The sequence below is a fragment of the Sus scrofa genome, chromosome 1, assembly GCF_054392235.1.
Source record: "Sus scrofa isolate SSC_HxYL_T2T_F1_AM1 chromosome 1, Sscrofa_HxYL_maternal_Yorkshire_Landrace_v2.0, whole genome shotgun sequence".
Classification (NCBI taxonomy): Eukaryota; Metazoa; Chordata; class Mammalia; order Artiodactyla; family Suidae; genus Sus; species Sus scrofa.
The window spans coordinates 151,641,622-151,663,134 of record NC_139383.1 but is presented as its reverse complement, the minus strand read 5'-3'; the positions used below and the strand labels follow the sequence as shown (position 1 = coordinate 151,663,134).

The 21,513-nt window shown below is 70.6% G+C and overlaps 8 non-coding genes across 8 annotated transcripts; all 8 read left to right on the top strand.

Moving 5' to 3' along the window:
• Nucleotides 1-1,050: 1,050 nt before the first annotated feature.
• Nucleotides 1,051-1,142, top strand: LOC146406540 (small nucleolar RNA SNORD116). Its single transcript, XR_014833157.1, has one exon. It is a non-coding gene; the product is annotated as a small nucleolar RNA SNORD116 (small nucleolar RNA).
• A 2,540-nt stretch (nucleotides 1,143-3,682) lies between these two features.
• On the top strand, nucleotides 3,683-3,774 carry LOC146406539 (small nucleolar RNA SNORD116). The gene has a single exon (XR_014833155.1). It is a non-coding gene; the product is annotated as a small nucleolar RNA SNORD116 (small nucleolar RNA).
• Nucleotides 3,775-6,314: 2,540 nt separating this feature from the next.
• Nucleotides 6,315-6,406, top strand: LOC146406538 (small nucleolar RNA SNORD116). Its single transcript, XR_014833152.1, has one exon. It is a non-coding gene; the product is annotated as a small nucleolar RNA SNORD116 (small nucleolar RNA).
• A 2,540-nt stretch (nucleotides 6,407-8,946) lies between these two features.
• LOC146406537 (small nucleolar RNA SNORD116) lies at nucleotides 8,947-9,038 on the top strand. The gene has a single exon (XR_014833147.1). It is a non-coding gene; the product is annotated as a small nucleolar RNA SNORD116 (small nucleolar RNA).
• Nucleotides 9,039-11,582: 2,544 nt separating this feature from the next.
• LOC146406536 (small nucleolar RNA SNORD116) lies at nucleotides 11,583-11,674 on the top strand. Its single transcript, XR_014833295.1, has one exon. It is a non-coding gene; the product is annotated as a small nucleolar RNA SNORD116 (small nucleolar RNA).
• Nucleotides 11,675-14,209: 2,535 nt separating this feature from the next.
• LOC146406535 (small nucleolar RNA SNORD116) lies at nucleotides 14,210-14,301 on the top strand. The gene has a single exon (XR_014833144.1). It is a non-coding gene; the product is annotated as a small nucleolar RNA SNORD116 (small nucleolar RNA).
• Nucleotides 14,302-16,846: 2,545 nt separating this feature from the next.
• LOC146406534 (small nucleolar RNA SNORD116) lies at nucleotides 16,847-16,938 on the top strand. The gene has a single exon (XR_014833142.1). It is a non-coding gene; the product is annotated as a small nucleolar RNA SNORD116 (small nucleolar RNA).
• Nucleotides 16,939-19,482: 2,544 nt separating this feature from the next.
• On the top strand, nucleotides 19,483-19,574 carry LOC146406533 (small nucleolar RNA SNORD116). The gene has a single exon (XR_014833294.1). It is a non-coding gene; the product is annotated as a small nucleolar RNA SNORD116 (small nucleolar RNA).
• The last annotated feature ends 1,939 nt before the right edge of the window (nucleotides 19,575-21,513 follow it).

Below are 21,513 nucleotides of genomic sequence, written 5' to 3'. Positions count from 1 at the left end.
CTTCGTCAGGGCAGGGTAGCATCAGTGCGCCCGTGCTGGGGTTCCTGGAGAGCCGGCTGGCACGGACAGACTCTTGTGAGGGCAAGTGGCTGATCGTGCGTCGGATGGGTCCAGCAAAGGAGAGAAAGCTTCGGCGCGCGCGCGCTCGCCAGGGAAAGGGTGACAGCGGGTGGGACCGAGAGGGAGAGAGAGAGAGGGAGAGAACAAAGGAAGAGAGAGGGTTTCCACAGGGGCGGTGAGTCCTGGCGGAAGTCCTGAGGGAGAGGAGGTGCCAGGGGTTTGGGTTTCCCGGTCGTGTCGGGGGTGTGGCGCAGGTTGCCCCAGTGGGCCTGAATGTCCCTCCGTGGGGCACCTTGTTGCCGTGTTGGGGGGCGGGGAGCCGGCCTTGGGGATCCATCTTTCGGGCCCTGGGACGTGGGAGAAGAATGCCGGGGCCTCTCTCTGTGCCCCTGGCACGCCTCTGTGCAGGCCGGGCCTGCACCACCCCCCGCGCCCGTCCCCCAGGCAGGGTCCGTGTGGCTGCAGACACCCAGAGAGAGGGGAGGCTGGGGAGGCTGGGGAGCCGTGGCAGCCCGATGCAGTGCGGGTCTCCAGGTGGAGGGGCCCTGGTCCCCTGGCGCCAGCGTGGCCCTTCCTCCTTGTGGAAACCCTTGTGGTGTGTGTGCTCTCTCGCCCTGACCCAGGAGAGCAGCATGGCGGACCCCTGATCTTGTGGCGTGCCACCGCGCGAGGCCGAGGAGCTCCCGCAGACCAGTGGGCGTGGCGTCCTTGTCGCGGCTCTGTGGAGACCTGGCGATGGTGAGCGGCCCCTGTCCTCAGTGGTGGAGAACTCGCCCTTGGGGCGCTCGTCTGTCCGGAGCCCCGGGCCAGCCCCGCTTCTCGCGGGCTTTGGCCCCGGCAGGCCAGCTCCGGGGGCGTGAGGGGGAGCGTCCCGTCCTGCCCAGTGGCTCGTCTGTCTGGGCACGCCCCCAAACGCTGCCGTGATGGAGCGGGTGGGATGTCCAGGTGCGGAGGCCGTGAATTTGCTTTGCGGCGGCGGAGCCCGTGCTCGGATCGATGATGACTCCCTCTAAAGCATTCCTTGGAAATCTGAACAAAATGAGTGAGAACTCACTACCGTCTCCTCATCGAAACTGAGGTCCGGCACGTGGCGGCCACCGGGGGCTCGGGGGTAGATGGGCCCTTGGCCTTGGGGCCTCTGGGTGTCAGCAGCCACTCGGGTGAGGTCTGGGGAAGGCGGCCGCCTGCCGGGCCCAGGAAGCATGGGGCCCGTCGCCCGGCGCTGGCCTCGGGGGCGAGGCCGCGTGCCCGAGCGTGCTGGAGATCCCGGGCGGCCTCCCGCCGGCCTTGGGGGGTTTCGCAAGCCGTCGCGGGGGCCGAAATTTGGGCCCGGCCCGCGAGGCAAGTGTGCGGCCCTAGGGCCCCAGGGGGCGTCCTGGCCCAGGCCGGGCGCCCTTCTCAGGATGCTGTGGGGAGACGGGATCCCGGCAGGGTAGTGTTCTCTTTCTGCTCTGGGGACCCCTGAGGGCCACCTGCTGCAGGGGGTCTGTGGTAGCGGGGGCCCTTGGATCAGGGCCGTCCCCCATGGGAGGGGGGCAGCCTGGGAACCCCTGAGGGCGCTCCCCTGGGACGTCCAGGGATGTTGGGGCGGAGGCTGGGGCTGGGTGGCGAGAAGGGGGCAGCTGAAGTGGTGAGCGACAGGCGGGCAGAGGGAGCCTGCCGGGGACGTGGGTGGACAGGCCCACGTCTGGATGGGCGAGGGGCTCTGGAGGAGGTGCCCTGGCCTCAAGTGGGATGGCGTCAGCGGCTGTGGGAGGCCCGGGTAGGGAAGGACCGCGCGGGCAGGGGCGGGGACGGTCTTGCATGTGGCCTCTCCTCTGGGAGGCGTGGCTCCCCGTGGGGGTCTGGGGAAGGCAGCCGCCAGGTCCCTGGGCCGCGGCGCGGACCGCACCTTGGGGGGGTCCTTTGGGAGGCCACGGGTCGGAGTCCTTCCCGGTGCACGGTCTCCCTCTCCCTGGAGGGTGCGATGCCGAGCCCTTGGACGCCCTGGAGGGGGTGGTCTGCCCGGCAGAGCGAGCCACCCGCGCCGCGTGGAGCGCTTCGCCCAGGTCGCCGCGCGGGGGCCTGGGCAGAGCGGGGAGGTCGGCGGCCAGGGACGTCTCTCAGCTGGCAGTGCCTGGGAGGCTGCTCGGGGCGGGTGTCCGGGTCCTGCGGCGGGCGGCTGGATGGCGAGCGGAGACGGGAGGCCTGGGCTTGGGCAGCGGTGGCGGTGTCCTGGCCCCGCCGGTGACGGAGGGCTTTGATGAGGCCCGGCGGCCGCGTGCTTGCCAGGAAGGCCCGGGGCTTGAGGCCCTGGAAGGCCTGGCCCGTTCAGGAGTCCCGGCTGTTTGGGGGAATGTCCCACGCCCTGTGGGGATTTGAGCCGTGTCTCCCGGCCGACTTGGGTGTCCCGGTTGGTGTGTGGTCGGGACTGGGAGGGGCGTGGTGCGGGCGGGAACCGCCGGGTAGCGACCACGTCTCGTCAGGGGGTTCGTGCCTGCTGCTGGGCACGGGAACGGCTCCGGGGGGGTCTTACGGGCGCTGAGGGGATTCCGCATCATGGAGAGGTCAAGGGGAGTTGGTGGCCGTCACCCTTCGTCAGGGCAGGGTAGCATCAGTGCGCCCGTGCTGGGGTTCCTGGAGAGCCGGCTGGCACGGACAGACTCTTGTGAGGGCAAGTGGCTGATCGTGCGTCGGATGGGTCCAGCAAAGGAGAGAAAGCTTCGGCGCGCGCGCGCTCGCCAGGGAAAGGGTGACAGCGGGTGGGACCGAGAGGGAGAGAGAGAGAGGGAGAGAACAAAGGAAGAGAGAGGGTTTCCACAGGGGCGGTGAGTCCTGGCGGAAGTCCTGAGGGAGAGGAGGTGCCAGGGGTTTGGGTTTCCCGGTCGTGTCGGGGGTGTGGCGCAGGTTGCCCCAGTGGGCCTGAATGTCCCTCCGTGGGGCACCTTGTTGCCGTGTTGGGGGGCGGGGAGCCGGCCTTGGGGATCCATCTTTCGGGCCCTGGGACGTGGGAGAAGAATGCCGGGGCCTCTCTCTGTGCCCCTGGCACGCCTCTGTGCAGGCCGGGCCTGCACCACCCCCCGCGCCCGTCCCCCAGGCAGGGTCCGTGTGGCTGCAGACACCCAGAGAGAGGGGAGGCTGGGGAGGCTGGGGAGCCGTGGCAGCCCGATGCAGTGCGGGTCTCCAGGTGGAGGGGCCCTGGTCCCCTGGCGCCAGCGTGGCCCTTCCTCCTTGTGGAAACCCTTGTGGTGTGTGTGCTCTCTCGCCCTGACCCAGGAGAGCAGCATGGCGGACCCCTGATCTTGTGGCGTGCCACCGCGCGAGGCCGAGGAGCTCCCGCAGACCAGTGGGCGTGGCGTCCTTGTCGCGACTCTGTGGAGACCTGGCGATGGTGAGCGGCCCCTGTCCTCAGTGGTGGAGAACTCGCCCTTGGGGCGCTCGTCTGTCCGGAGCCCCGGGCCAGCCCCGCTTCTCGCGGGCTTTGGCCCCGGCAGGCCAGCTCCGGGGGCGTGAGGGGGAGCGTCCCGTCCTGCCCAGTGGCTCGTCTGTCTGGGCACGCCCCCAAACGCTGCCGTGATGGAGCGGGTGGGATGTCCAGGTGCGGAGGCCGTGAATTTGCCTTGCGGCGGCGGAGCCCGTGCTCGGATCGATGATGACTCCCTCTAAAGCATTCCTTGGAAATCTGAACAAAATGAGTGAGAACTCACTACCGTCTCCTCATCGAAACTGAGGTCCGGCACGTGGCGGCCACCGGGGGCTCGGGGGTAGATGGGCCCTTGGCCTTGGGGCCTCTGGGTGTCAGCAGCCACTCGGGTGAGGTCTGGGGAAGGCGGCCGCCTGCCGGGCCCAGGAAGCATGGGGCCCGTCGCCCGGCGCTGGCCTCGGGGGCGAGGCCGCGTGCCCGAGCGTGCTGGAGATCCCGGGCGGCCTCCCGCCGGCCTTGGGGGGTTTCGCAAGCCGTCGCGGGGGCCGAAATTTGGGCCCGGCCCGCGAGGCAAGTGTGCGGCCCTAGGGCCCCAGGGGGCGTCCTGGCCCAGGCCGGGCGCCCTTCTCAGGATGCTGTGGGGAGACGGGATCCCGGCAGGGTAGTGTTCTCTTTCTGCTCTGGGGACCCCTGAGGGCCACCTGCTGCAGGGGGTCTGTGGTAGCGGGGGCCCTTGGATCAGGGCCGTCCCCCATGGGAGGGGGGCAGCCTGGGAACCCCTGAGGGCGCTCCCCTGGGACGTCCAGGGATGTTGGGGCGGAGGCTGGGGCTGGGTGGCGAGAAGGGGGCAGCTGAAGTGGTGAGCGACAGGCGGGCAGAGGGAGCCTGCCGGGGACGTGGGTGGACAGGCCCACGTCTGGATGGGCGAGGGGCTCTGGAGGAGGTGCCCTGGCCTCAAGTGGGATGGCGTCAGCGGCTGTGGGAGGCCCGGGTAGGCAAGGACCGCGCGGGCAGGGGCGGGGACGGTCTTGCATGTGGCCTCTCCTCTGGGAGGCGTGGCTCCCCGTGGGGGTCTGGGGAAGGCAGCCGCCAGGTCCCTGGGCCGCGGCGCGGACCGCACCTTGGGGGGGTCCTTTGGGAGGCCACGGGTCGGAGTCCTTCCCGGTGCACGGTCTCCCTCTCCCTGGAGGGTGCGATGCCGAGCCCTTGGACGCCCTGGAGGGGGTGGTCTGCCCGGCAGAGCGAGCCACCCGCGCCGCGTGGAGCGCTTCGCCCAGGTCGCCGCGCGGGGGCCTGGGCAGAGCGGGGAGGTCGGCGGCCAGGGACGTCTCTCAGCTGGCAGTGCCTGGGAGGCTGCTCGGGGCGGGTGTCCGGGTCCTGCGGCGGGCGGCTGGATGGCGAGCGGAGACGGGAGGCCTGGGCTTGGGCAGCGGTGGCGGTGTCCTGGCCCCGCCGGTGACGGAGGGCTTTGATGAGGCCCGGCGGCCGCGTGCTTGCCAGGAAGGCCCGGGGCTTGAGGCCCTGGAAGGCCTGGCCCGTTCAGGAGTCCCGGCTGTTTGGGGGAATGTCCCACGCCCTGTGGGGATTTGAGCCGTGTCTCCCGGCCGACTTGGGTGTCCCGGTTGGTGTGTGGTCGGGCCTGGGACGGGCGTGGTGCGGGCGGGAACCGCCGGGTAGCGACCACGTCTCGTCAGGGGGTTCGTGCCTGCTGCTGGGCACGGGAACGGCTCCGGGGGGGTCTTACGGGCGCTGAGGGGATTCCGCATCATGGAGAGGTCAAGGGGAGTTGGTGGCCGTCACCCTTCGTCAGGGCAGGGTAGCATCAGTGCGCCCGTGCTGGGGTTCCTGGAGAGCCGGCTGGCACGGACAGACTCTTGTGAGGGCAAGTGGCTGATCGTGCGTCGGATGGGTCCAGCAAAGGAGAGAAAGCTTCGGCGCGCGCGCGCTCGCCAGGGAAAGGGTGACAGCGGGTGGGACCGAGAGGGAGAGAGAGAGAGGGAGAGAACAAAGGAAGAGAGAGGGTTTCCGCAGGGGCGGTGAGTCCTGGCGGAAGTCCTGAGGCAGAGGAGGTGCCAGGGGTTTGGGTTTCCCGGTCGTGTCGGGGGTGTGGCGCAGGTTGCCCCAGTGGGCCTGAATGTGCCTCCGTGGGGCACCTTGTTGCCGTGTTGGGGGGCGGGGAGCCGGCCTTGGGGATCCATCTTTCGGGCCCTGGGACGTGGGAGAAGAATGCCGGGGCCTCTCTCTGTGCCCCTGGCACGCCTCTGTGCAGGCCGGGCCTGCACCACCCCCCGCGCCCGTCCCCCAGGCAGGGTCCGTGTGGCTGCAGACACCCAGAGCGAGGGGAGGCTGGGGAGGCTGGGGAGCCGTGGCAGCCCGATGCAGTGCGGGTCTCCAGGTGGAGGGGCCCTGGTCCCCTGGCGCCAGCGTGGCCCTTCCTCCTTGTGGAAACCCTTGTGGTGTGTGTGCTCTCTCGCCCTGACCCAGGAGAGCAGCATGGCGGACCCCTGATCTTGTGGCGTGCCACCGCGCGAGGCCGAGGAGCTCCCGCAGACCAGTGGGCGTGGCGTCCTTGTCGCGGCTCTGTGGAGACCTGGCGATGGTGAGCGGCCCCTGTCCTCAGTGGTGGAGAACTCGCCCTTGGGGCGCTCGTCTGTCCGGAGCCCCGGGCCAGCCCCGCTTCTCGCGGGCTTTGGCCCCGGCAGGCCAGCTCCGGGGGCGTGAGGGGGAGCGTCCCGTCCTGCCCAGTGGCTCGTCTGTCTGGGCACGCCCCCAAACGCTGCCGTGATGGAGCGGGTGGGATGTCCAGGTGCGGAGGCCGTGAATTTGCCTTGCGGCGGCGGAGCCCGTGCTCGGATCGATGATGACTCCCTCTAAAGCATTCCTTGGAAATCTGAACAAAATGAGTGAGAACTCACTACCGTCTCCTCATCGAAACTGAGGTCCGGCACGTGGCGGCCACCGGGGGCTCGGGGGTAGATGGGCCCTTGGCCTTGGGGCCTCTGGGTGTCAGCAGCCACTCGGGTGAGGTCTGGGGAAGGCGGCCGCCTGCCGGGCCCAGGAAGCATGGGGCCCGTCGCCCGGCGCTGGCCTCGGGGGCGAGGCCGCGTGCCCGAGCGTGCTGGAGATCCCGGGCGGCCTCCCGCCGGCCTTGGGGGGTTTCGCAAGCCGTCGCGGGGGCCGAAATTTGGGCCCGGCCCGCGAGGCAAGTGTGCGGCCCTAGGGCCCCAGGGGGCGTCCTGGCCCAGGCCGGGCGCCCTTCTCAGGATGCTGTGGGGAGACGGGATCCCGGCAGGGTAGTGTTCTCTTTCTGCTCTGGGGACCCCTGAGGGCCACCTGCTGCAGGGGGTCTGTGGTAGCGGGGGCCCTTGGATCAGGGCCGTCCCCCATGGGAGGGGGGCAGCCTGGGAACCCCTGAGGGCGCTCCCCTGGGACGTCCAGGGATGTTGGGGCGGAGGCTGGGGCTGGGTGGCGAGAAGGGGGCAGCTGAAGTGGTGAGCGACAGGCGGGCAGAGGGAGCCTGCCGGGGACGTGGGTGGACAGGCCCACGTCTGGATGGGCGAGGGGCTCTGGAGGAGGTGCCCTGGCCTCAAGTGGGATGGCGTCAGCGGCTGTGGGAGGCCCGGGTAGGGAAGGACCGCGCGGGCAGGGGCGGGGACGGTCTTGCATGTGGCCTCTCCTCTGGGAGGCGTGGCTCCCCGTGGGGGTCTGGGGAAGGCAGCCGCCAGGTCCCTGGGCCGCGGCGCGGACCGCACCTTGGGGGGGTCCTTTGGGAGGCCACGGGTCGGAGTCCTTCCCGGTGCACGGTCTCCCTCTCCCTGGAGGGTGCGATGCCGAGCCCTTGGACGCCCTGGAGGGGGTGGTCTGCCCGGCAGAGCGAGCCACCCGCGCCGCGTGGAGCGCTTCGCCCAGGTCGCCGCGCGGGGGCCTGGGCAGAGCGGGGAGGTCGGCGGCCAGGGACGTCTCTCAGCTGGCAGTGCCTGGGAGGCTGCTCGGGGCGGGTGTCCGGGTCCTGCGGCGGGCGGCTGGATGGCGAGCGGAGACGGGAGGCCTGGGCTTGGGCAGCGGTGGCGGTGTCCTGGCCCCGCCGGTGACGGAGGGCTTTGATGAGGCCCGGCGGCCGCGTGCTTGCCAGGAAGGCCCGGGGCTTGAGGCCCTGGAAGGCCTGGCCCGTTCAGGAGTCCCGGCTGTTTGGGGGAATGTCCCACGCCCTGTGGGGATTTGAGCCGTGTCTCCCGGCCGACTTGGGTGTCCCGGTTGGTGTGTGGTCGGGACTGGGAGGGGCGTGGTGCGGGCGGGAACCGCCGGGTAGCGACCACGTCTCGTCAGGGGGTTCGTGCCTGCTGCTGGGCACGGGAACGGCTCCGGGGGGGTCTTACGGGCGCTGAGGGGATTCCGCATCATGGAGAGGTCAAGGGGAGTTGGTGGCCGTCACCCTTCGTCAGGGCAGGGTAGCATCAGTGCTCCCGTGCTGGGGTTCCTGGAGAGCCGGCTGGCACGGACAGACTCTTGTGAGGGCAAGTGGCTGATCGTGCGTCGGATGGGTCCAGCAAAGGAGAGAAAGCTTCGGCGCGCGCGCGCTCGCCAGGGAAAGGGTGACAGCGGGTGGGACCGAGAGGGAGAGAGAGAGAGGGAGAGAACAAAGGAAGAGAGAGGGTTTCCGCAGGGGCGGTGAGTCCTGGCGGAAGTCCTGAGGCAGAGGAGGTGCCAGGGGTTTGGGTTTCCCGGTCGTGTCGGGGGTGTGGCGCAGGTTGCCCCAGTGGGCCTGAATGTCCCTCCGTGGGGCACCTTGTTGCCGTGTTGGGGGGCGGGGAGCCGGCCTTGGGGATCCATCTTTCGGGCCCTGGGACGTGGGAGAAGAATGCCGGGGCCTCTCTCTGTGCCCCTGGCACGCCTCTGTGCAGGCCGGGCCTGCACCACCCCCCGCGCCCGTCCCCCAGGCAGGGTCCGTGTGGCTGCAGACACCCAGAGAGAGGGGAGGCTGGGGAGGCTGGGGAGCCGTGGCAGCCCGATGCAGTGCGGGTCTCCAGGTGGAGGGGCCCTGGTCCCCTGGCGCCAGCGTGGCCCTTCCTCCTTGTGGAAACCCTTGTGGTGTGTGTGCTCTCTCGCCCTGACCCAGGAGAGCAGCATGGCGGACCCCTGATCTTGTGGCGTGCCACCGCGCGAGGCCGAGGAGCTCCCGCAGACCAGTGGGCGTGGCGTCCTTGTCGCGGCTCTGTGGAGACCTGGCGATGGTGAGCGGCCCCTGTCCTCAGTGGTGGAGAACTCGCCCTTGGGGCGCTCGTCTGTCCGGAGCCCCGGGCCAGCCCCGCTTCTCGCGGGCTTTGGCCCCGGCAGGCCAGCTCCGGGGGCGTGAGGGGGAGCGTCCCGTCCTGCCCAGTGGCTCGTCTGTCTGGGCACGCCCCCAAACGCTGCCGTGATGGAGCGGGTGGGATGTCCAGGTGCGGAGGCCGTGAATTTGCCTTGCGGCGGCGGAGCCCGTGCTCGGATCGATGATGACTCCCTCTAAAGCATTCCTTGGAAATCTGAACAAAATGAGTGAGAACTCACTACCGTCTCCTCATCGAAACTGAGGTCCGGCACGTGGCGGCCACCGGGGGCTCGGGGGTAGATGGGCCCTTGGCCTTGGGGCCTCTGGGTGTCAGCAGCCACTCGGGTGAGGTCTGGGGAAGGCGGCCGCCTGCCGGGCCCAGGAAGCATGGGGCCCGTCGCCCGGCGCTGGCCTCGGGGGCGAGGCCGCGTGCCCGAGCGTGCTGGAGATCCCGGGCGGCCTCCCGCCGGCCTTGGGGGGTTTCGCAAGCCGTCGCGGGGGCCGAAATTTGGGCCCGGCCCGCGAGGCAAGTGTGCGGCCCTAGGGCCCCAGGGGGCGTCCTGGCCCAGGCCGGGCGCCCTTCTCAGGATGCTGTGGGGAGACGGGATCCCGGCAGGGTAGTGTTCTCTTTCTGCTCTGGGGACCCCTGAGGGCCACCTGCTGCAGGGGGTCTGTGGTAGCGGGGGCCCTTGGATCAGGGCCGTCCCCCATGGGAGGGGGGCAGCCTGGGAACCCCTGAGGGCGCTCCCCTGGGACGTCCAGGGATGTTGGGGCGGAGGCTGGGGCTGGGTGGCGAGAAGGGGGCAGCTGAAGTGGTGAGCGACAGGCGGGCAGAGGGAGCCTGCCGGGGACGTGGGTGGACAGGCCCACGTCTGGATGGGCGAGGGGCTCTGGAGGAGGTGCCCTGGCCTCAAGTGGGATGGCGTCAGCGGCTGTGGGAGGCCCGGGTAGGGAAGGACCGCGCGGGCAGGGGCGGGGACGGTCTTGCATGTGGCCTCTCCTCTGGGAGGCGTGGCTCCCCGTGGGGGTCTGGGGAAGGCAGCCGCCAGGTCCCTGGGCCGCGGCGCGGACCGCACCTTGGGGGGGTCCTTTGGGAGGCCACGGGTCGGAGTCCTTCCCGGTGCACGGTCTCCCTCTCCCTGGAGGGTGCGATGCCGAGCCCTTGGACGCCCTGGAGGGGGTGGTCTGCCCGGCAGAGCGAGCCACCCGCGCCGCGTGGAGCGCTTCGCCCAGGTCGCCGCGCGGGGGCCTGGGCAGAGCGGGGAGGTCGGCGGCCAGGGACGTCTCTCAGCTGGCAGTGCCTGGGAGGCTGCTCGGGGCGGGTGTCCGGGTCCTGCGGCGGGCGGCTGGATGGCGAGCGGAGACGGGAGGCCTGGGCTTGGGCAGCGGTGGCAGTGTCGTGGCCCCGACGGTGACGGAGGGCTTTGATGAGGCCCGGCGGCCGCGTGCTTGCCAGGAAGGCCCGGGGCTTGAGGCCCTGGAAGGCCTGGCCCGTTCAGGAGTCCCGGCTGTTTGGGGGAATGTCCCACGCCCTGTGGGGATTTGAGCCGTGTCTCCCGGCCGACTTGGGTGTCCCGGTTGGTGTGTGGTCGGGACTGGGAGGGGCGTGGTGCGGGCGGGAACCGCCGGGTAGCGACCACGTCTCGTCAGGGGGTTCGTGCCTGCTGCTGGGCACGGGAACGGCTCCGGGGGGGTCTTACGGGCGCTGAGGGGATTCCGCATCATGGAGAGGTCAAGGGGAGTTGGTGGCCGTCACCCTTCGTCAGGGCAGGGTAGCATCAGTGCTCCCGTGCTGGGGTTCCTGGAGAGCCGGCTGGCACGGACAGACTCTTGTGAGGGCAAGTGGCTGATCGTGCGTCGGATGGGTCCAGCAAAGGAGAGAAAGCTTCGGCGCGCGTGCGCTCGCCAGGGAAAGGGTGACAGCGGGTGGGACCGAGAGGGAGAGAGAGAGAGGGAGAGAACAAAGGAAGAGAGAGGGTTTCCGCAGGGGCGGTGAGTCCTGGCGGAAGTCCTGAGGCAGAGGAGGTGCCAGGGGTTTGGGTTTCCCGGTCGTGTCGGGGGTGTGGCGCAGGTTGCCCCAGTGGGCCTGAATGTGCCTCCGTGGGGCACCTTGTTGCCGTGTTGGGGGGCGGGGAGCCGGCCTTGGGGATCCATCTTTCGGGCCCTGGGACGTGGGAGAATGCCGGGGCGTCTCTCTGTGCCCCTGGCACGCCTCTGTGCAGGCCGGGCCTGCACCACCCCCCGCCCGTCCCCCAGGCAGGGTCCGTGTGGCTGCAGACACCCAGAGAGAGGCGAGGCTGGGGAGGCTGGGGAGGCTGGGGAGCCGTGGCAGCCCGATGCAGTGCGGGTCTCCAGGTGGAGGGGCCCTGGTCCCCTGGCGCCAGCGTGGCCCTTCCTCCTTGTGGAAACCCTTGTGGTGTGTGTGCTCTCTCGCCCTGACCCAGGAGAGCAGCATGGCGGACCCCTGATCTTGTGGCGTGCCACCGCGCGAGGCCGAGGAGCTCCCGCAGACCAGTGGGCATGGCGTCCTTGTCGCGGCTCTGTGGAGACCTGGCGATGGTGAGCGGCCCCTGTCCTCAGTGGTGGAGAACTCGCCCTTGGGGCGCTCGTCTGTCCGGAGCCCCGGGCCAGCCCCGCTTCTCGCGGGCTTTGGCCCCGGCAGGCCAGCTCCGGGGGCGTGAGGGGGAGCGTCCCGTCCTGCCCAGTGGCTCGTCTGTCTGGGCACGCCCCCAAACGCTGCCGTGATGGAGCGGGTGGGATGTCCAGGTGCGGAGGCCGTGAATTTGCCTTGCGGCGGCGGAGCCCGTGCTCGGATCGATGATGACTCCCTCTAAAGCATTCCTTGGAAATCTGAACAAAATGAGTGAGAACTCACTACCATCTCCTCATCGAAACTGAGGTCCGGCACGTGGCGGCCACCGGGGGCTCGGGGGTAGATGGGCCCTTGGCCTTGGGGCCTCTGGGTGTCAGCAGCCACTCGGGTGAGGTCTGGGGAAGGCGGCCGCCTGCCGGGCCCAGGAAGCATGGGGCCCGTCGCCCGGCGCTGGCCTCGGGGGCGAGGCCGCGTGCCCGAGCGTGCTGGAGATCCCGGGCGGCCTCCCGCCGGCCTTGGGGGGTTTCGCAAGCCGTCGCGGGGGCCGAAATTTGGGCCCGGCCCGCGAGGCAAGTGTGCGGCCCTAGGGCCCCAGGGGGCGTCCTGGCCCAGGCCGGGCGCCCTTCTCAGGATGCTGTGGGGAGACGGGATCCCGGCAGGGTAGTGTTCTCTTTCTGCTCTGGGGACCCCTGAGGGCCACCTGCTGCAGGGGGTCTGTGGTAGCGGGGGCCCTTGGATCAGGGCCGTCCCCCATGGGAGGGGGGCAGCCTGGGAACCCCTGAGGGCGCTCCCCTGGGACGTCCAGGGATGTTGGGGCGGAGGCTGGGGCTGGGTGGCGAGAAGGGGGCAGCTGAAGTGGTGAGCGACAGGCGGGCAGAGGGAGCCTGCCGGGGACGTGGGTGGACAGGCCCACGTCTGGATGGGCGAGGGGCTCTGGAGGAGGTGCCCTGGCCTCAAGTGGGATGGCGTCAGCGGCTGTGGGAGGCCCGGGTAGGCAAGGACCGCGCGGGCAGGGGCGGGGACGGTCTTGCATGTGGCCTCTCCTCTGGGAGGCGTGGCTCCCCGTGGGGGTCTGGGGAAGGCAGCCGCCAGGTCCCTGGGCCGCGGCGCGGACCGCACCTTGGGGGGGTCCTTTGGGAGGCCACGGGTCGGAGTCCTTCCCGGTGCACGGTCTCCCTCTCCCTGGAGGGTGCGATGCCGAGCCCTTGGACGCCCTGGAGGGGGTGGTCTGCCCGGCAGAGCGAGCCACCCGCGCCGCGTGGAGCGCTTCGCCCAGGTCGCCGCGCGGGGGCCTGGGCAGAGCGGGGAGGTTGGCGGCCAGGGACGTCTCTCAGCTGGCAGTGCCTGGGAGGCTGCTCGGGGCGGGTGTCCGGGTCCTGCGGCGGGCGGCTGGATGGCGAGCGGAGACGGGAGGCCTGGGCTTGGGCAGCGGTGGCGGTGTCCTGGCCCCGCCGGTGACGGAGGGCTTTGATGAGGCCCGGCGGCCGCGTGCTTGCCAGGAAGGCCCGGGGCTTGAGGCCCTGGAAGGCCTGGCCCGTTCAGGAGTCCCGGCTGTTTGGGGGAATGTCCCACGCCCTGTGGGGATTTGAGCCGTGTCTCCCGGCCGACTTGGGTGTCCCGGTTGGTGTGTGGTCGGGACTGGGAGGGGCTTGGTGCGGGCGGGAACCGCCGGGTAGCGACCACGTCTCGTCAGGGGGTTCGTGCCTGCTGCTGGGCACGGGAACGGCTCCGGGGGGGTCTTACGGGCGCTGAGGGGATTCCGCATCATGGAGAGGTCAAGGGGAGTTGGTGGCCGTCACCCTTCGTCAGGGCAGGGTAGCATCAGTGCGCCCGTGCTGGGGTTCCTGGAGAGCCGGCTGGCACGGACAGACTCTTGTGAGGGCAAGTGGCTGATCGTGCGTCGGATGGGTCCAGCAAAGGAGAGAAAGCTTCGGCGCGCGCGCGCTCGCCAGGGAAAGGGTGACAGCGGGTGGGACCGAGAGGGAGAGAGAGAGAGGGAGAGAACAAAGGAAGAGAGAGGGTTTCCGCAGGGGCGGTGAGTCCTGGCGGAAGTCCTGAGGCAGAGGAGGTGCCAGGGGTTTGGGTTTCCCGGTCGTGTCGGGGGTGTGGCGCAGGTTGCCCCAGTGGGCCTGAATGTCCCTCCGTGGGGCACCTTGTTGCCGTGTTGGGGGGCGGGGAGCCGGCCTAGGGGATCCATCTTTCGGGCCCTGGGACGTGGGAGAATGCCGGGGCCTCTCTCTGTGCCCCTGGCACGCCTCTGTGCAGGCCGGGCCTGCACCACCCCCCGCCCGGCCCCCAGGCAGGGTCCGTGTGGCTGCAGACACCCAGAGAGAGGGGAGGCTGGGGAGGCTGGGGAGCCGTGGCAGCCCGATGCAGTGCGGGTCTCCAGGTGGAGGGGCCCTGGTCCCCTGGCGCCAGCGTGGCCCTTCCTCCTTGTGGAAACCCTTGTGGTGTGTGTGCTCTCTCGCCCTGACCCAGGAGAGCAGCATGGCGGACCCCTGATCTTGTGGCGTGCCACCGCGCGAGGCCGAGGAGCTCCCGCAGCCCAGTGGGCGTGGCGTCCTTGTCGCGGCTCTGTGGAGACCTGGCGATGGTGAGCGGCCCCTGTCCTCAGTGGTGGAGAACTCGCCCTTGGGGCGCTCGTCTGTCCGGAGCCCCGGGCCAGCCCCGCTTCTCGCGGGCTTTGGCCCCGGCAGGCCAGCTCCGGGGGCGTGAGGGGGAGCGTCCCGTCCTGCCCAGTGGCTCGTCTGTCTGGGCACGCCCCCAAACGCTGCCGTGATGGAGCGGGTGGGATGTCCAGGTGCGGAGGCCGTGAATTTGCCTTGCGGCGGCGGAGCCCGTGCTCGGATCGATGATGACTCCCTCTAAAGCATTCCTTGGAAATCTGAACAAAATGAGTGAGAACTCACTACCGTCTCCTCATCGAAACTGAGGTCCGGCACGTGGCGGCCACCGGGGGCTCGGGGGTAGATGGGCCCTTGGCCTTGGGGCCTCTGGGTGTCAGCAGCCACTCGGGTGAGGTCTGGGGAAGGCGGCCGCCTGCCGGGCCCAGGAAGCATGGGGCCCGTCGCCCGGCGCTGGCCTCGGGGGCGAGGCCGCGTGCCCGAGCGTGCTGGAGATCCCGGGCGGCCTCCCGCCGGCCTTGGGGGGTTTCGCAAGCCGTCGCGGGGGCCGAAATTTGGGCCCGGCCCGCGAGGCAAGTGTGCGGCCCTAGGGCCCCAGGGGGCGTCCTGGCCCAGGCCGGGCGCCCTTCTCAGGATGCTGTGGGGAGACGGGATCCCGGCAGGGTAGTGTTCTCTTTCTGCTCTGGGGACCCCTGAGGGCCACCTGCTGCAGGGGGTCTGTGGTAGCGGGGGCCCTTGGATCAGGGCCGTCCCCCATGGGAGGGGGGCAGCCTGGGAACCCCTGAGGGCGCTCCCCTGGGACGTCCAGGGATGTTGGGGCGGAGGCTGGGGCTGGGTGGCGAGAAGGGGGCAGCTGAAGTGGTGAGCGACAGGCGGGCAGAGGGAGCCTGCCGGGGACGTGGGTGGACAGGCCCACGTCTGGATGGGCGAGGGGCTCTGGAGGAGGTGCCCTGGCCTCAAGTGGGATGGCGTCAGCGGCTGTGGGAGGCCCGGGTAGGGAAGGACCGCGCGGGCAGGGGCGGGGACGGTCTTGCATGTGGCCTCTCCTCTGGGAGGCGTGGCTCCCCGTGGGGGTCTGGGGAAGGCAGCCGCCAGGTCCCTGGGCCGCGGCGCGGACCGCACCTTGGGGGGGTCCTTTGGGAGGCCACGGGTCGGAGTCCTTCCCGGTGCACGGTCTCCCTCTCCCTGGAGGGTGCGATGCCGAGCCCTTGGACGCCCTGGAGGGGGTGGTCTGCCCGGCAGAGCGAGCCACCCGCGCCGCGTGGAGCGCTTCGCCCAGGTCGCCGCGCGGGGGCCTGGGCAGAGCGGGGAGGTCGGCGGCCAGGGACGTCTCTCAGCTGGCAGTGCCTGGGAGGCTGCTCGGGGCGGGTGTCCGGGTCCTGCGGCGGGCGGCTGGATGGCGAGCGGAGACGGGAGGCCTGGGCTTGGGCAGCGGTGGCGGTGTCCTGGCCCCGCCGGTGACGGAGGGCTTTGATGAGGCCCGGCGGCCGCGTGCTTGCCAGGAAGGCCCGGGGCTTGAGGCCCCGGAAGGCCTGGCCCGTTCAGGAGTCCCGGCTGTTTGGGGGAATGTCCCACGCCCTGTGGGGATTTGAGCCGTGTCTCCCGGCCGACTTGGGTGTCCCGGTTGGTGTGTGGTCGGGACTGGGAGGGGCTTGGTGCGGGCGGGAACCGCCGGGTAGCGACCACGTCTCGTCAGGGGGTTCGTGCCTGCTGCTGGGCACGGGAACGGCTCCGGGGGGGTCTTACGGGCGCTGAGGGGATTCCGCATCATGGAGAGGTCAAGGGGAGTTGGTGGCCGTCACCCTTCGTCAGGGCAGGGTAGCGTCAGTGCTCCCGTGCTGGGGTTCCTGGAGAGCCGGCTGGCACGGACAGACTCTTGTGAGGGCAAGTGGCTGATCGTGCGTCGGATGGGTCCAGCAAAGGAGAGAAAGCTTCGGTGCGCGCGCGCTCGCCAGGGAAAGGGTGACAGCGGGTGGGACCGAGAGGGAGAGAGAGAGAGGGAGAGAACAAAGGAAGAGAGAGGGTTTCCGCAGGGGCGGTGAGTCCTGGCGGAAGTCCTGAGGCAGAGGAGGTGCCAGGGGTTTGGGTTTCCCGGTCGTGTCGGGGGTGTGGCGCAGGTTGCCCCAGTGGGCCTGAATGTGCCTCCGTGGGGCACCTTGTTGCCGTGTTGGGGGGCGGGGAGCCAGCCTTGGGGATCCATCTTTCGGGCCCTGGGACGTGGGAGAAGAATGCCGGGGCCTCTCTCTGTGCCCCTGGCACGCCTCTGTGCAGGCCGGGCCTGCACCACCCCGCTCGGCCCCCAGGCAGGGTCCGTGTGGCTGCAGAAACCCAGAGAGAGGCGAGGCTGGGGAGGCTGGGGAGGCTGGGGAGCCGTGGCAGCCCGATGCAGTGCGGGTCTCCAGGTGGAGGGGCCCTGGTCCCCTGGCGCCAGCGTGGCCCTTCCTCCTTGTGGAAACCCTTGTGGTGTGTGTGCTCTCTCGCCCTGACCCAGGAGAGCAGCATGGCGGACCCCTGATCTTGTGGCGTGCCACCGCGCGAGGCCGAGGAGCTCCCGCAGCCCAGTGGGCGTGGCGTCCTTGTCGCGGCTCTGTGGAGACCTGGCGATGGTGAGCGGCCCCTGTCCTCAGTGGTGGAGAACTCGCCCTTGGGGCGCTCGTCTGTCCGGAGCCCCGGGCCAGCCCCGCTTCTCGCGGGCTTTGGCCCCGGCAGGCCAGCTCCGGGGGCGTGAGGGGGAGCGTCCCGTCCTGCCCAGTGGCTCGTCTGTCTGGGCACGCCCCCAAACGCTGCCGTGATGGAGCGGGTGGGATGTCCAGGTGCGGAGGCCGTGAATTTGCCTTGCGGCGGCGGAGCCCGTGCTCGGATCGATGATGACTCCCTCTAAAGCATTCCTTGGAAATCTGAACAAAATGAGTGAGAACTCACTACCGTCTCCTCATCGAAACTGAGGTCCGGCACGTGGCGGCCACCGGGGGCTCGGGGGTAGATGGGCCCTTGGCCTTGGGGCCTCTGGGTGTCAGCAGCCACTCGGGTGAGGTCTGGGGAAGGCGGCCGCCTGCCGGGCCCAGGAAGCATGGGGCCCGTCGCCCGGCGCTGGCCTCGGGGGAGAGGCCGCGTGCCCGAGCGTGCTGGAGATCCCGGGCGGCCTCCCGCCGGCCTTGGGGGGTTTCGCAAGCCGTCGCGGGGGCCGAAATTTGGGCCCGGCCCGCGAGGCAAGTGTGCGGCCCTAGGGCCCCAGGGGGCGTCCTGGCCCAGGCCGGGCGCCCTTCTCAGGATGCTGTGGGGAGACGGGATCCCGGCAGGGTAGTGTTCTCTTTCTGCTCTGGGGACCCCTGAGGGCCACCTGCTGCAGGGGGTCTGTGGTAGCGGGGGCCCTTGGATCAGGGCCGTCCCCCATGGGAGGGGGGCAGCCTGGGAACCCCTGAGGGCGCTCCCCTGGGACGTCCAGGGATGTTGGGGCGGAGGCTGGGGCTGGGTGGCGAGAAGGGGGCAGCTGAAGTGGTGAGCGACAGGCGGGCAGAGGGAGCCTGCCGGGGACGTGGGTGGACAGGCCCACGTCTGGATGGGCGAGGGGCTCTGGAGGAGGTGCCCTGGCCTCAAGTGGGATGGCGTCAGCGGCTGTGGGAGGCCCGGGTAGGGAAGGACCGCGCGGGCAGGGGCGGGGACGGTCTTGCATGTGGCCTCTCCTCTGGGAGGCGTGGCTCCCCGTGGGGGTCTGGGGAAGGCAGCCGCCAGGTCCCTGGGCCGCGGCGCGGACCGCACCTTGGGGGGGTCCTTTGGGAGGCCACGGGTCGGAGTCCTTCCCGGTGCACGGTCTCCCTCTCCCTGGAGGGTGCGATGCCGAGCCCTTGGACGCCCTGGAGGGGGTGGTCTGCCCGGCAGAGCGAGCCACCCGCGCCGCGTGGAGCGCTTCGCCCAGGTCGCCGCGCGGGGGCCTGGGCAGAGCGGGGAGGTCGGCGGCCAGGGACGTCTCTCAGCTGGCAGTGCCTGGGAGGCTGCTCGGGGCGGGTGTCCGGGTCCTGCGGCGGGCGGCTGGATGGCGAGCGGAGACGGGAGGCCTGGGCTTGGGCAGCGGTGGCAGTGTCGTGGCCCCGACGGTGACGGAGGGCTTTGATGAGGCCCGGCGGCCGCGTGCTTGCCAGGAAGGCCCGGGGCTTGAGGCCCTGGAAGGCCTGGCCCGTTCAGGAGTCCCGGCTGTTTGGGGGAATGTCCCACGCCCTGTGGGGATTTGAGCCGTGTCTCCCGGCCGACTTGGGTGTCCCGGTTGGTGTGTGGTCGGGACTGGGAGGGGCGTGGTGCGGGCGGGAACCGCCGGGTAGCGACCACGTCTCGTCAGGGGGTTCGTGCCTGCTGCTGGGCACGGGAACGGCTCCGGGGGGGTCTTACGGGCGCTGAGGGGATTCCGCATCATGGAGAGGTCAAGGGGAGTTGGTGGCCGTCACCCTTCGTCAGGGCAGGGTAGCATCAGTGCTCCCGTGCTGGGGTTCCTGGAGAGCCGGCTGGCACGGACAGACTCTTGTGAGGGCAAGTGGCTGATCGTGCGTCGGATGGGTCCAGCAAAGGAGAGAAAGCTTCGGCGCGCGTGCGCTCGCCAGGGAAAGGGTGACAGCGGGTGGGACCGAGAGGGAGAGAGAGAGAGGGAGAGAACAAAGGAAGAGAGAGGGTTTCCGCAGGGGCGGTGAGTCCTGGCGGAAGTCCTGAGGCAGAGGAGGTGCCAGGGGTTTGGGTTTCCCGGTCGTGTCGGGGGTGTGGCGCAGGTTGCCCCAGTGGGCCTGAATGTGCCTCCGTGGGGCACCTTGTTGCCGTGTTGGGGGGCGGGGAGCCGGCCTTGGGGATCCATCTTTCGGGCCCTGGGACGTGGGAGAATGCCGGGGCGTCTCTCTGTGCCCCTGGCACGCCTCTGTGCAGGCCGGGCCTGCACCACCCCCCGCCCGTCCCCCAGGCAGGGTCCGTGTGGCTGCAGACACCCAGAGAGAGGCGAGGCTGGGGAGGCTGGGGAGGCTGGGGAGCCGTGGCAGCCCGATGCAGTGCGGGTCTCCAGGTGGAGGGGCCCTGGTCCCCTGGCGCCAGCGTGGCCCTTCCTCCTTGTGGAAACCCTTGTGGTGTGTGTGCTCTCTCGCCCTGACCCAGGAGAGCAGCATGGCGGACCCCTGATCTTGTGGCGTGCCACCGCGCGAGGCCGAGGAGCTCCCGCAGACCAGTGGGCATGGCGTCCTTGTCGCGGCTCTGTGGAGACCTGGCGATGGTGAGCGGCCCCTGTCCTCAGTGGTGGAGAACTCGCCCTTGGGGCGCTCGTCTGTCCGGAGCCCCGGGCCAGCCCCGCTTCTCGCGGGCTTTGGCCCCGGCAGGCCAGCTCCGGGGGCGTGAGGGGGAGCGTCCCGTCCTGCCCAGTGGCTCGTCTGTCTGGGCACGCCCCCAAACGCTGCCGTGATGGAGCGGGTGGGATGTCCAGGTGCGGAGGCCGTGAATTTGCCTTGCGGCGGCGGAGCCCGTGCTCGGATCGATGATGACTCCCTCTAAAGCATTCCTTGGAAATCTGAACAAAATGAGTGAGAACTCACTACCATCTCCTCATCGAAACTGAGGTCCGGCACGTGGCGGCCACCGGGGGCTCGGGGGTAGATGGGCCCTTGGCCTTGGGGCCTCTGGGTGTCAGCAGCCACTCGGGTGAGGTCTGGGGAAGGCGGCCGCCTGCCGGGCCCAGGAAGCATGGGGCCCGTCGCCCGGCGCTGGCCTCGGGGGCGAGGCCGCGTGCCCGAGCGTGCTGGAGATCCCGGGCGGCCTCCCGCCGGCCTTGGGGGGTTTCGCAAGCCGTCGCGGGGGCCGAAATTTGGGCCCGGCCCGCGAGGCAAGTGTGCGGCCCTAGGGCCCCAGGGGGCGTCCTGGCCCAGGCCGGGCGCCCTTCTCAGGATGCTGTGGGGAGACGGGATCCCGGCAGGGTAGTGTTCTCTTTCTGCTCTGGGGACCCCTGAGGGCCACCTGCTGCAGGGGGTCTGTGGTAGCGGGGGCCCTTGGATCAGGGCCGTCCCCCATGGGAGGGGGGCAGCCTGGGAACCCCTGAGGGCGCTCCCCTGGGACGTCCAGGGATGTTGGGGCGGAGGCTGGGGCTGGGTGGCGAGAAGGGGGCAGCTGAAGTGGTGAGCGACAGGCGGGCAGAGGGAGCCTGCCGGGGACGTGGGTGGACAGGCCCACGTCTGGATGGGCGAGGGGCTCTGGAGGAGGTGCCCTGGCCTCAAGTGGGATGGCGTCAGCGGCTGTGGGAGGCCCGGGTAGGCAAGGACCGCGCGGGCAGGGGCGGGGACGGTCTTGCATGTGGCCTCTCCTCTGGGAGGCGTGGCTCCCCGTGGGGGTCTGGGGAAGGCAGCCGCCAGGTCCCTGGGCCGCGGCGCGGACCGCACCTTGGGGGGGTCCTTTGGGAGGCCACGGGTCGGAGTCCTTCCCGGTGCACGGTCTCCCTCTCCCTGGAGGGTGCGATGCCGAGCCCTTGGACGCCCTGGAGGGGGTGGTCTGCCCGGCAGAGCGAGCCACCCGCGCCGCGTGGAGCGCTTCGCCCAGGTCGCCGCGCGGGGGCCTGGGCAGAGCGGGGAGGTTGGCGGCCAGGGACGTCTCTCAGCTGGCAGTGCCTGGGAGGCTGCTCGGGGCGGGTGTCCGGGTCCTGCGGCGGGCGGCTGGATGGCGAGCGGAGACGGGAGGCCTGGGCTTGGGCAGCGGTGGCGGTGTCCTGGCCCCGCCGGTGACGGAGGGCTTTGATGAGGCCCGGCGGCCGCGTGCTTGCCAGGAAGGCCCGGGGCTTGAGGCCCTGGAAGGCCTGGCCCGTTCAGGAGTCCCGGCTGTTTGGGGGAATGTCCCACGCCCTGTGGGGATTTGAGCCGTGTCTCCCGGCCGACTTGGGTGTCCCGGTTGGTGTGTGGTCGGGACTGGGAGGGGCTTGGTGCGGGCGGGAACCGCCGGGTAGCGACCACGTCTCGTCAGGGGGTTCGTGCCTGCTGCTGGGCACGGGAACGGCTCCGGGGGGGTCTTACGGGCGCTGAGGGGATTCCGCATCATGGAGAGGTCAAGGGGAGTTGGTGGCCGTCACCCTTCGTCAGGGCAGGGTAGCATCAGTGCGCCCGTGCTGGGGTTCCTGGAGAGCCGGCTGGCACGGACAGACTCTTGTGAGGGCAAGTGGCTGATCGTGCGTCGGATGGGTCCAGCAAAGGAGAGAAAGCTTCGGCGCGCGCGCGCTCGCCAGGGAAAGGGTGACAGCGGGTGGGACCGAGAGGGAGAGAGAGAGAGGGAGAGAACAAAGGAAGAGAGAGGGTTTCCGCAGGGGCGGTGAGTCCTGGCGGAAGTCCTGAGGCAGAGGAGGTGCCAGGGGTTTGGGTTTCCCGGTCGTGTCGGGGGTGTGGCGCAGGTTGCCCCAGTGGGCCTGAATGTCCCTCCGTGGGGCACCTTGTTGCCGTGTTGGGGGGCGGGGAGCCGGCCTAGGGGATCCATCTTTCGGGCCCTGGGACGTGGGAGAATGCCGGGGCCTCTCTCTGTGCCCCTG